The sequence below is a fragment of the Pseudophryne corroboree genome, chromosome 1 (assembly GCF_028390025.1).
Source record: "Pseudophryne corroboree isolate aPseCor3 chromosome 1, aPseCor3.hap2, whole genome shotgun sequence".
NCBI classification, from domain to species: Eukaryota; Metazoa; Chordata; class Amphibia; order Anura; family Myobatrachidae; genus Pseudophryne; species Pseudophryne corroboree.
This window is the reverse complement of record NC_086444.1, coordinates 1,241,733,586-1,241,745,251: the sequence shown is the minus strand read 5'-3', so window position 1 is coordinate 1,241,745,251 and position 11,666 is coordinate 1,241,733,586.

The window sequence follows — 11,666 nt, the reverse complement described above, 5'->3', positions numbered from 1 at the left end:
ACATGAAGTCACAGTGTGGGAGTACATGAAGTCACAGTGTGGGAGTACATGAAGTCACGGTCTGCGAGTACAATAATTCACAGTGTGGGAGTACATGAAGTCACAGTGCGAGAGTACACGAAGTCACATTGTGGGAGTACATGAAGTCACAGTGTGGGAGTACATGAAGTCACAGTGTGGGAGTACATGAAGTCATAGTCTGCGGTACATGAAGTCACAGTGTGGGAGTAAATGAAGTCATAGTGCGGGAGTACATGAAGTCACAATCTGTGAGTACATGAATTCACAGTGCGGGAGTACATGAAGTCACAGTGTGGGAGTACATGAAGTCACAGTGTGGGAGTACATGAAGTCATAGTGTTGGAGTAAATGACGTCACAGCGTGGGAGTACATGAAGTAACAGTGTGGGAGTACATGATGTCACAGTGTGGAAGTACATGAAGTCATAGTGTGAGAGTAAATGAAGTCACAGTGTGGGAGTAAATGAAGTCACAGTGTGGGAGTAAATGAAGTCACAGTCTGCGAATACATAAAGTCACAGTGTGGGAGTACATGAAGTAACAGTATGGGAGTACATGTAGTAACAGTGTGAGTACATGAAGTCACAGTTCGGGAGTACATGAAGTCACAGTGTGGGAGTACATGAAGTCACAGTCTGCGAGTACATGAAGTCACAGTGTGGGAGTACATGAAGTAACAGTGTGGGAGTACACGAAGTCACATTGTGGGAGTACATGAAGTCACAGTGTGGGAGTACATGAAGTCACAGTGTGGGAGTACATGAAGTCACAGTCTGCAAGTATATAAAGTCACAGTGTGGGAATACATGAAGTAACAGTGTGGGAGTACACGAAGTCACATTGTGGGAGTACATGAAGTCACAGTGTGGGAGTACATGAAGTCACAGTGTGGGAGTACATGAAGTCATAGTCTGCGGTACATGAAGTCACAGTGTGGGAGTAAATGAAGTCACAGTGCGGGAGTACATGAAGTCATAGTGTGGGAGTAAATGACGTCACAGCGTGGGAGTACATGAAGTCACAGTGCGGGAGTACATGATGTCACAGTGTGGACGTACATGAAGTCATAGTGTGAGAGTAAATGAAGTCACAGTATGGGAGTAAATGAAGTCACAGGGCGGGAATACATAAAGTCACAGTGCGGGAGTACATGAAGTCACAGTGTGGAAGTACATGAAGTCACAGTGCGGGGGTACATGAAGTCACAGTGCGGGAGTACATGAAGTCACAGTCTGCGAGTACATGAAGTCACAGTGTGGGAGTACATGAAGTAACAGTGTGGGAGTACATGAAGTCACAGTGCGGGAGTACATGAATTCACAGTGTGGGAGTACATGAAGTCATAGTCTGCGAGAACATGAAGTCACAGTGTGGAAGTAAATGAAGTCACAGTGCGGGAGTACATGAAGTCACAATCTGCGAGTACATGAAGTCACAGTGTGGGAGTACATGAAGTCACAGTGTGGGAGTACATGAAGTCACAGTGTGGGAGTACATGAAGTCACAGTGCGGGAGTACATGAAGTCACAGTGTGGGAGGAAAATAAAGTCACAGAGTGAGAGTACATGAAGTCACAGTGTGGGAGTACATGAAGTCATAATCTGCGAGTACATGAAGTCACAGTCTGCAAGTATATAAAGTCACAGTGTGGGAGTACATGAAGTAACAGTGTGTTAGTACATGAAGTCACAGTGTGAGAGTACATGAAGTCACAGTTTGCGAGTACATAAAGTCACAGTGTGGAAGTACATGAAGTCACAGTGTGGGAGTAAATGAAGTCACAGTGCGGGAGTACATGAAGTCACAGTGCGGGAGTACATGAAGTCACAGTGCGGGAGTACATGAAGTCACAGTGTGGGAGTAAATGAAGTCACACTGTGTGGGAGTACATGAAGTCACGGTCTGCGAGTACAAGAATTCACAGTGTGGGAGTACATGAAGTCACAGTGCGAGAGTACACGAAGTCACAATCTGCGAGTACATGAAGTCACAGTGTGGGAGTACATTAAGTCACAGTGTGGGAGTACATGAAGTCACAGTGTGGGAGTATAAGAAGTCACAGTCTGCGAGTTCATGAAGTCACAGTCTGCGAATACATAAAGTCACAGTGTGGGAGTACATGAAGTAAAATTATGGGAGTACATGAAGTAACAGTGAGAGTACATGAAGTCACAGTGTGGGAGTACATGAAGTCACGGTCTGCGAGTACAAGAATTCACAGTGTGGGAGTACATGAAGTCACAGTGCGAGAGTACACGAAGTCACATTGTGGGAGTACATGAAGTCACAGTGTGGAAGTAAATGAAGTCACAGTGCGGGAGTACATGAAGTCACAATCTGCGAGTACATGAAGTCACAGTGCGGGAGTACATGAAGTCACAGTGTGGGAGTACATGAAGTCACGGTCTGCGAGTACAAGAATTCACAGTGTGGGAGTACATGAAGTCACAGTGCGAGAGTACACGAAGTCACATTGTGGGAGTACATGAAGTCACAGTGTGGAAGTAAATGAAGTCACAGTGCGGGAGTACATGAAGTCACAATCTGCGAGTACATGAAGTCACAGTGCGGGAGTACATGAAGTCACAGTGTGGGAGTACATGAAGTCACGGTCTGCGAGTACAAGAATTCACAGTGTGGGAGTACATGAAGTCACAGTGCGAGAGTACACGAAGTCACATTGTGGGAGTACATGAAGTCACAGTGTGGAAGTAAATGAAGTCACAGTGCGGGAGTACATGAAGTCACAATCTGCGAGTACATGAAGTCACAGTGCGGGAGTACATGAAGTCACAGTGTGGGAGTACATGAAGTCAGAGAGCGGGAGTACATGAAGTCACAGTCTGCGAGTACATGAAGTCACAGTGTGGGAGTAAATTAAGTCACAGTGCGGGAGTACATAAAGTCACAGTGCGGGAGTACATGAAGTCACAGTGTGGGAGTATATGAAGTCACAGTGTGGGAGTATATGAAGTCACAGTCTGCGAGTTCATGAAGTCACAGTCTGCGAATTCATAAAGTCACAGTGTGGGAGTACATGAAGTAAAATTATGGGAGTACATGAAGTCACAGTGTGGGAGTACATGAAGTCACAGTGTGGGAGTACATGAAGTCACAGTGCGGGAGTACATGAAGTCACAGTGTGGGAGTATATGAAGTCACAGTGTGGGAGTATATGAAGTCACAGTCTGCGAATTCATAAAGTCACAGTGTGGGAGTACATGAAGTAAAATTATGGGAGTACATGAAGTCACAGTGTGGGAGTACATGAAGTCACAGTGTGGGAGTACATGAAGTCACAGTGTGGGAGTACATGAAGTCACAGTGAGGGAGTACATGAAGTCACAGTGTGGGAGTACATGCAGTCACATTGTGGGAGTACATGAAGTCACAGTGTGGGAGTACATGAAGTCATAGTCTGCGAGTACATGAAGTCACAGTGTGGGAGTACATGAAGTCACAGTGTGGGAGTACATGAAGTCACAGTTTGGGAGGACATGAAGTCATTGCCTGCGAGTACATGAAGTCACAGTGTGGGAGTACATGAAGTCACAGTGAGGGAATACATGAAGTCACAGTGTGGGAGTACATGCAGTCACATTGTGGGAGTACATGAAGTCACAGTGTGGGAGTACATGAAGTCATAGTCTGCGAGTACATGAAGTCACAGTGTGGGAGTACATGAAGTCACAGTGTGGGAGTACATGAAGTCACAGTTTGGGAGTACATGAAGTCATAGCCTGCGAGTACATGAAGTCACAGTGTGGGAGTACATGAAGTCACAGTGTGGGAGTACATGAAATCACAGTGTGGGAGTACATGAAGTCACAGTGTGGGAGTACATGAAATCACAGTGTGGGAGTACATGAAGTCACAGTGTGGGAGTACATAAAGTAACAGTGTGGGAGTACTTGAAATCACAGTCTGCGAGTACATGAATTCACAGTGTGGGAGTAAATTAAGTCACAGTGCGGGAGTACATAAAGTCACAGTGCGGGAGTACATAAAGTCACAGTGTGGGAGTATATGAAGTCACAGTGTGGGAGTATATGAAGTCACAGTCTGCGAGTTCATGAAGTCACAGTCTGCGAATTCATAAAGTCACAGTGTGGGAGTACATGAAGTAAAATTATGGGAGTACATGAAGTAACAGTGTGGGAGTACATGAAGTCTTAGTCTGCGAATACATGAAGTCACAGTGTGGGAGTACATGAAGTCACAGTGCGGGAGTACATGAAGTCACAGTCTGCGAGTACATGAAGTCACAGTCTGCGAGTACATGAAGTCACAGTCTGCGAGTACATGAAGTCACAGTGTGGGAGTAAATGAAGTCACAGTGTGGTAGTACATGAAGTCACAGTGTGGTAGTACATGAAGTCATAGCTGCGAGTACATGAAGTCACAATCTGCGAGTACATGAAGTCACAGTGTGGGAGTACATGAAATCACAGTGTGGGAGTACATGAAGTCACGGTGTGGGAGTATATGAAGTCACAGTCTGCGAGTACATATAGTCACAGTCTGCGAGTACATAATGTCACAGTGTGGGAGTACATGAAGTAACAGTGTGGGAGTACATGAAATCACAGTGTGGGAGTACATGAAGTCACAGTGTGGGGGTACATGAAGTCACAGTGTGGGAGTACATGAAGTCACAGTGTGGGAGTACATGAAGTCATAGTGTGGGAGTAAATGTAGTCACAGCGTGGGAGTACATGAAGTCACAGTGCGGGAGTACATGAAGTAACAGTTTGGGAGTACATGAAGTCACAGTTTGGGAGTACATGAATTCACAGTGTGGGAGTAAATGAAGTCACAGTGCGGGAGTACATGAAGTCACAGTGCGGGAGTACATGAAGTCACAGTGTGGGAGAATATGAAGTCACAGTCTGCGAATTCATAAAGTCACAGTGTGGGAGTACATGAAGTAAAATTATGGGAGTACATGAAGTAACAGTGTGGGAGTACACGAAGTCTTAGTCTGCGAATACATGAAGTCACAGTGTGGGAGTACAAGAAGTCACAGTGCGGCAGTACATGAAGTCACAGTCTGCGAGTACATGAAGTCGCATTGTTTGAGTACATGAAGTCATAGTGTGGGAGTAAATGAAGTCACAGTGCGGGAGTACATGAAGTCATAGTCTGCGAGTACATGAAGTCTTAGTGCAGGAGTACGTGAAGTCACAATGTGGGAGTACATAAAGACACAGTGTGGGAGTACATTAAGTCACAGTCTGCGAGTACATGAAGTCACAGTGTGGGAGTAAATGAAGTCACAGTGAGTGAGTACATGAAGTCACAATCTGCGAGTACATGAAGTCACAGTGTGGGAGTACATGAAGTCACAGTGTGGGAGTACATGAAGTCACGGTGTGGGAGTATATGAAGTCACAGTCTGCGAGTACATGAAGTCACAGTCTGCGAGTACATGAAGTCACAGTGTGGGAGTACATGAAATCACAGTGTGGGAGTACATGAAGTAACAGTGAGGGAGTACATGAAGTCACAGTGTGGGAGTACATGAAGTCACAGTGTGGGAGTACATGAAGTCATAGTGTGGGAGTACATGAAGTCATAGTGTGGGAGTAAATGTAGTCACAGCGTGGGAGTACATGAAGTCACAGTGCGAGAGTACATGAAGTAACAGTGTGGGAGTACATGAAGTCACAGCGTGGGAGTACATGAAGTCACAGTGCGGGAGTACATGAAGTAACAGTGTGGGAGTACATGAAGTCACAGTTTGGGAGTACATGAAGTCACAGTGCGGGAGTACATGAAGTCATAGTCTGCGAGTACATGAAGTCACAGTGTGGGAGTACATGAAGTCACAGTGTGGGAGTACATGAAGTCACAGTGTGGGAGTACATGAAGTCACAGTTTGGGAGTACATGAAGTCATATCATGCGAGTACATGAAGTCACAGTTTGGGAGTACATGAAGTCATATCCTGCGAGTACATGAAGTCACAGTGCAAGAGTACATGAAGTCACAATCTGCGAGTACATGAAGTCACAGTGTGGGAATACATGAAGTCACGGTGTGGGAGTATATGAAGTCACAGTGTGGGAGTACATGAAATCACAGTGTGGGAGTACATGAAGTAACAGTGAGGGAGTACATGAAGTCACAGTGTGGGAGTACATGAAGTCACAGTGTGGGAGTACATGAAGTCATAGTGTGGGAGTACATGAAGTCATAGTGTGGGAGTAAATGTAGTCACAGCGTGGGAGTACATGAAGTCACAGTGCGAGAGTACATGAAGTAACAGTGTGGGAGTACATGAAGTCACAGTGTGGGAGTACATGAAGTCACAGTGCGGGAGTACATTAAGTAACAGTGAGGGAGTACATGAAGTCACAGTGTGGGAGTACATGAAGTAACAGTGTGGGAGTACATGAAGTCACATTGTGGGAGTACATGAAGTCACATTGTGGGAGTACTTGAAGTCACAGTGTGGGAGTACATGAAGTCACAGTGTGGGAGTACATGAAGTCACGGTCTGCGAGTACAAGAATTCACAGTGTGGGAGTACATGAAGTCACAGTGCGAGAGTACACGAAGTCACATTGTGGGAGTACATGAAGTCACAGTGTGGAAGTAAATGAAGTCACAGTGCGGGAGTACATGAAGTCACAATCTGCGAGTACATGAAGTCACAGTGCGGGAGTACATGAAGTCACAGTGTGGGAGTACATGAAGTCAGAGAGCGGGAGTACATGAAGTCACAGTCTGCGAGTACATGAAGTCAGTGTGGGAGTAAATGTAGTCACAGCGTGGGAGTACATGAAGTCACAGTGCGGGAGTACATGAAGTAACAGTGTGGGAGTACATGAAGTCACAGTTTGGGAGTACATGAAGTCATAGCCTGCGAGTACATGGAGTTACAGTGTGGGAGTACATGAAGTCACAGTGTGGGAGTACATGAAGTCACAGTGCGGGAGTACATGAAGTCACAGTGTGGGAGTATATGAAGTCACAGTGTGGGAGTACATGAAGTCACAGTGCGGGAGTACATGAAGTCACAGTGTGGGAGTACATGAAGTCACAGTGTGGGAGTAAATGAAGTCACAGTGCGGGAGTACATGAAGTCACAGTGCGGGAGTACATGAAGTCACAGTGTGGGAGTATATGAAGTCACAGTCTGCAAATTCATAAAGTCACAGTGTGGGAGTACATGAAGTAAAATTATGGGAGTACATGAAGTAACAGTGTGGGAGTACACGAAGTCTTAGTCTGCGAATACATGAAGTCACAGTGTGGGAGTACATGAAGTCACAGTGCGGGAGTACATGAAGTCACAGTCTGCGAGTACATGAAGTCGCATTGTGGGAGTACATGAAGTCACAGTGTGGGAGTAAATGAAGTCACAGTGAGTGAGTACATGAAGTCACAATCTGCGAGTACATGAAGTCACAGTGTGGGAGTACATGAAGTCACGGTGTGGGAGTATATGAAGTCACAGTGTGGGAGTACATGAAATCACAGTGTGGGAGTACATGAAGCAACAGTGAGGGATTACATGAAGTCACAGTGTGGGAGTACATGAAGTCACAGTGTGGGAGTACATGAAGTCATAGTGTGGGAGTACATGAAGTCATAGTGTGGGAGTAAATGTAGTCACAGCGTGGGAGTACATGAAGTCACAGTGCGAGAGTACATGAAGTAACAGTGCGAGAGTACATGAAGTAACAGTGTGGGAGTACATGAAGTCACAGTGCGGGAGTACATTAAGTAACAGTGAGGGAGTACATGAAGTCACAGTGTGGGAGTACATGAAGTAACAGTGTGGGAGTACATGAAGTCACATTGTGGGAGTACATGAAGTCACAGTGTGGGAGTACATGAAGTCACAGTGTGGGAGTACATGAAGTCACAGTGTGGGAGTACAAGAATTCACAGTGTGGGAGTACATGAAGTCACAGTGCGAGAGTACACGAAGTCACATTGTGGGAGTACATGAAGTCACAGTGTGGAAGTAAATGAAGTCACAGTGCGGGAGTACATGAAGTCACAATCTGCGAGTACATGAAGTCACAGTGCTTGAGTACATGAAGTCACAGTGTGGGAGTACATGAACTCAGAGAGCGGGAGTACATGAAGTCACAGTCTGCGAGTACATGAAGTCACAGTGTGGGAGTACATGAAGTCACAGTGTGGGAGTACAGGAAGTCACAGTGTGGGAGTACATGAAGTCACAGTGTGGGAGTACATGAAGTCACAGTGTGGGAGTACATGAAGTCACAGTGTGGGAGTACATGAAGTCACAGTTTGGGAGTACATGAAGTCATATCCTGCGAGTACATGAAGTCACAGTGTGGGAGTACATGAAGTCACAGTGTGGGAGTACATGAAGTCACAGTGAGGGAGTACATGAAGTCACAGTGTGGGAGTACATGCAGTCACATTGTGGGAGTACATGAAGTCACAGTGTGGGAGTACATGAAGTCATAGTCTGCGAGTACATGAAGTCACAGTGTGGGAGTACATGAAGTCACAGTGTGGGAGTACATGAAGTCACAGTTTGGGAGTACATGAAGTCATAGCCTGGGAGTACATGAAGTCACAGTGTGGGAGTACATGAAGTCACAGTGTGGGAGTACATGAAATCACAGTGTGGGAGTACATGAAGTCACAGTGTGGGAGTACATGAAATCACAGTGTGGGAGTACATGAAGTCACAGTGTGGGAGTACATGAAGTAACAGTGTGGGAGTACTTGAAATCACAGTCTGCGAGTACATGAAGTCACAGTCTGGGAGTAAATTAAGTCACAGTGCGGGAGTACATAAAGTCACAGTGCGGGAGTACATGAAGTCACAGTGCGGGAGTACATGAAGTCACAGTGTGGGAGTATATGAAGTCACAGTCTGCGAGTTCATGAAGTCACAGTCTGCGAGTACATGAAGTCACAGTGTGAGAGTACATGAAGTAAAATTATGGGAGTACATGAAGTAACAGTGTGGGAGTACATGAAGTCTTAGTCTGCGAATACATGAAGTCACAGTGTGGGAATACATGAAGTCACAGTGCGGGAGTACATGAAGTCACAGTCTGCGAGTACATGAAGTCACAGTCTGCGAGTACATGAAGTCACAGTGTGGGAGTACATGAAGTAACAGTGTGGGAGTACATGAAGTCACAGTGTGAAAGTACATGAAGTCACAGTGTGGGAGTACATCAAGTAACAGTGAGGGAGTACATGAAGTCACAGTGTGGGAGTACATGAAGTCACAGTGTGGGAGTACATGAAGTCATAGCCTGCGAGTACATGAAGTCACAGTGTGGGAGTACATGAAGTCACAGTGTGGGAGTACATGAAATCACAGTGTGGGAGTACATGAAGTCACAGTGTGGGAGTACATGAAATCACAGTGTGGGAGTACATGAAGTCACAGTGTGGGAGTACATGAAGTCACAGTGTGGGAGTACTAGAAATCACAGTCTGCGAGTACATGAAGTCACAGTGTGGGAGTAAATGAAGTCACAGTGCGGGAGTACATGAAGTCACAGTGCGGGAGTACATGAAGTCACAGTGTGGGAGTATATGAAGTCACAGTCTGCGAGTTCATGAAGTCACAGTCTGCGAATTCATTAAGTCACAGTGTGGGAGTACATGAAGTAAAATTATGGGAGTACATGAAGTAACAGTGTGGGAGTACATGAAGTCTTAGTCTGCGAATACATGAAGTCACAGTGCGGGAGTACATGAAGTCACAGTGTGGGAGTACATGAAGTCACAGTGTGGGAGTACATGCAGTCACATTGTGGGAGTACATGAAGTCACAGTGTGGGAGTACATGAAGTCATAGTCTGCGAGTACATGAAGTCACAGTGCGGGAGTACATGAAGTCACAGTGTGGGAGTACATGAAGTCACAGTGTGGGAGTACATGAAGTCACAGTGTGGGAGTATATGAAGTCACAGTCTGCGAGTACATGAAGTCGCATTGTGGGAGTACATGAAGTCACAGTGTGGGAGTAAATGAAGTCACAGTGCGGGAGTATATGAAGTCACAGTGCGGGAGTACATGAAGTCACAGTGTGGCAGTACATGAAGTCATAGTCTGCGAGTACATGAAGTCACAGTGTGGGAGTAAATGAAGTCACAGTGCGGGAGTACATGAAGTCACAATCTGCGAGTACATAAAGTCACAGTGCGGGAGTACATGAAGTCACAGTGTGGGAGTACATGAAGTCACAGTGTGGGAGTACATGAAGTCACAGTGCGGGAGTACATGAAGTCACAGTCTGCGAGTACATGAAGTCGCATTGTGGGAGTACATGAAGTCACAGTGTGGGAGTAAATGAAGTCACAGTGTGGGAGTATATGAAGTCACAGTGCGGGAGTACATGAAGTCACAGTGTGGGAGTACATGAAGTCATAGTCTGCGAGTACATGAAGTCTTAGTGCAGGAGTACGTGAAGTCACAATGTGGGAGTACATAAAGTCACAGTGTGTGAGTACATTAAGTCACAGTCTGCAAGTACATGAAGTCACAGTGTGGGAGTAAATGAAGTCACAGTGAGTGAGTACATGAAGTCACAATCTGCGAGTACATGAAGTCACAGTGTGGGAGTACATGAAGTCAGAGTGTGGGAGTACATGAAGTCACGGTGTGGGAGTATATGAAGTCACAGTCTGCGAGTACATGAAGTCACAGTCTGCGAGTACATGAAGTCACAGTGTGGGAGTACATGAAGTAACAGTGTGGGAGTACATGAAGTCACAGTGTGAGAGTACATGAAGTCACAGTGTGGGAGTACATGAAATCACAGTGTGGGAGTACATGAAGTAACAGTGAGGGAGTACATGAAGTCACAGTGTGGGAGTATATGAAGTCACAGTCTGCGAGTTCATGAAGTCACAGTCTGCGAATACATAAAGTAACAGTATGGGAGTACATGAAGTAACAGTGTGAGTACATGAAGTCACAGTGCGGGAGTACATGAAGTCACAGTGTGGGAGTACATGAAGTCACAGTGTGAAAGTACATGAAGTCACAGTGTGGGAGTACATCAAGTAACAGTGAGGGAGTACATGAAGTCACAGTGTGGGAGTACATGAAGTCACAGTTTGGGAGTACATGAAGTCATAGCCTGCGAGTACATGAAGTCACAGTGTGGGAGTACATGAAGTCACAGTGTGGGAGTACATGAAATCACAGTGTGGGAGTACATGAAGTAACAGTGAGGGAGTACATGAAGTCACAGTGTGGGAGTACATGAAGTCACAGTGTGGGAGTACATGAAGTCACATTGTGGGAGTACATGAAGTCACAGTGTGGGAGTACATGAAGTCACAGTGTGGGAGTATATGAAGTCACAGTCTGCGAGTTCATGAAGTCACAGTCTGCGAATACATAAAGTCACAGTGTGGAAGTACATGAAGTAACAGTATGGGAGTACATGAAGTAACAGTGTGAGTACATGAAGTCACAGTGCGGGAGTACATGAAGTCACAGTGTGGGAGTACATGAAGTCACAGTGTGGGAGTACATGAAGACACAGTGTGGGAGTACATGAAGTCACGGTCTGCGAGTACAAGAATTTACAGTGTGGGAGTACATCAAGTCACAGTGTGGGAGTACATGAAGTCACAGTGTGGGAGTACATGAAGTCATAGTCTGCGGTACATGAAGTCACAGTG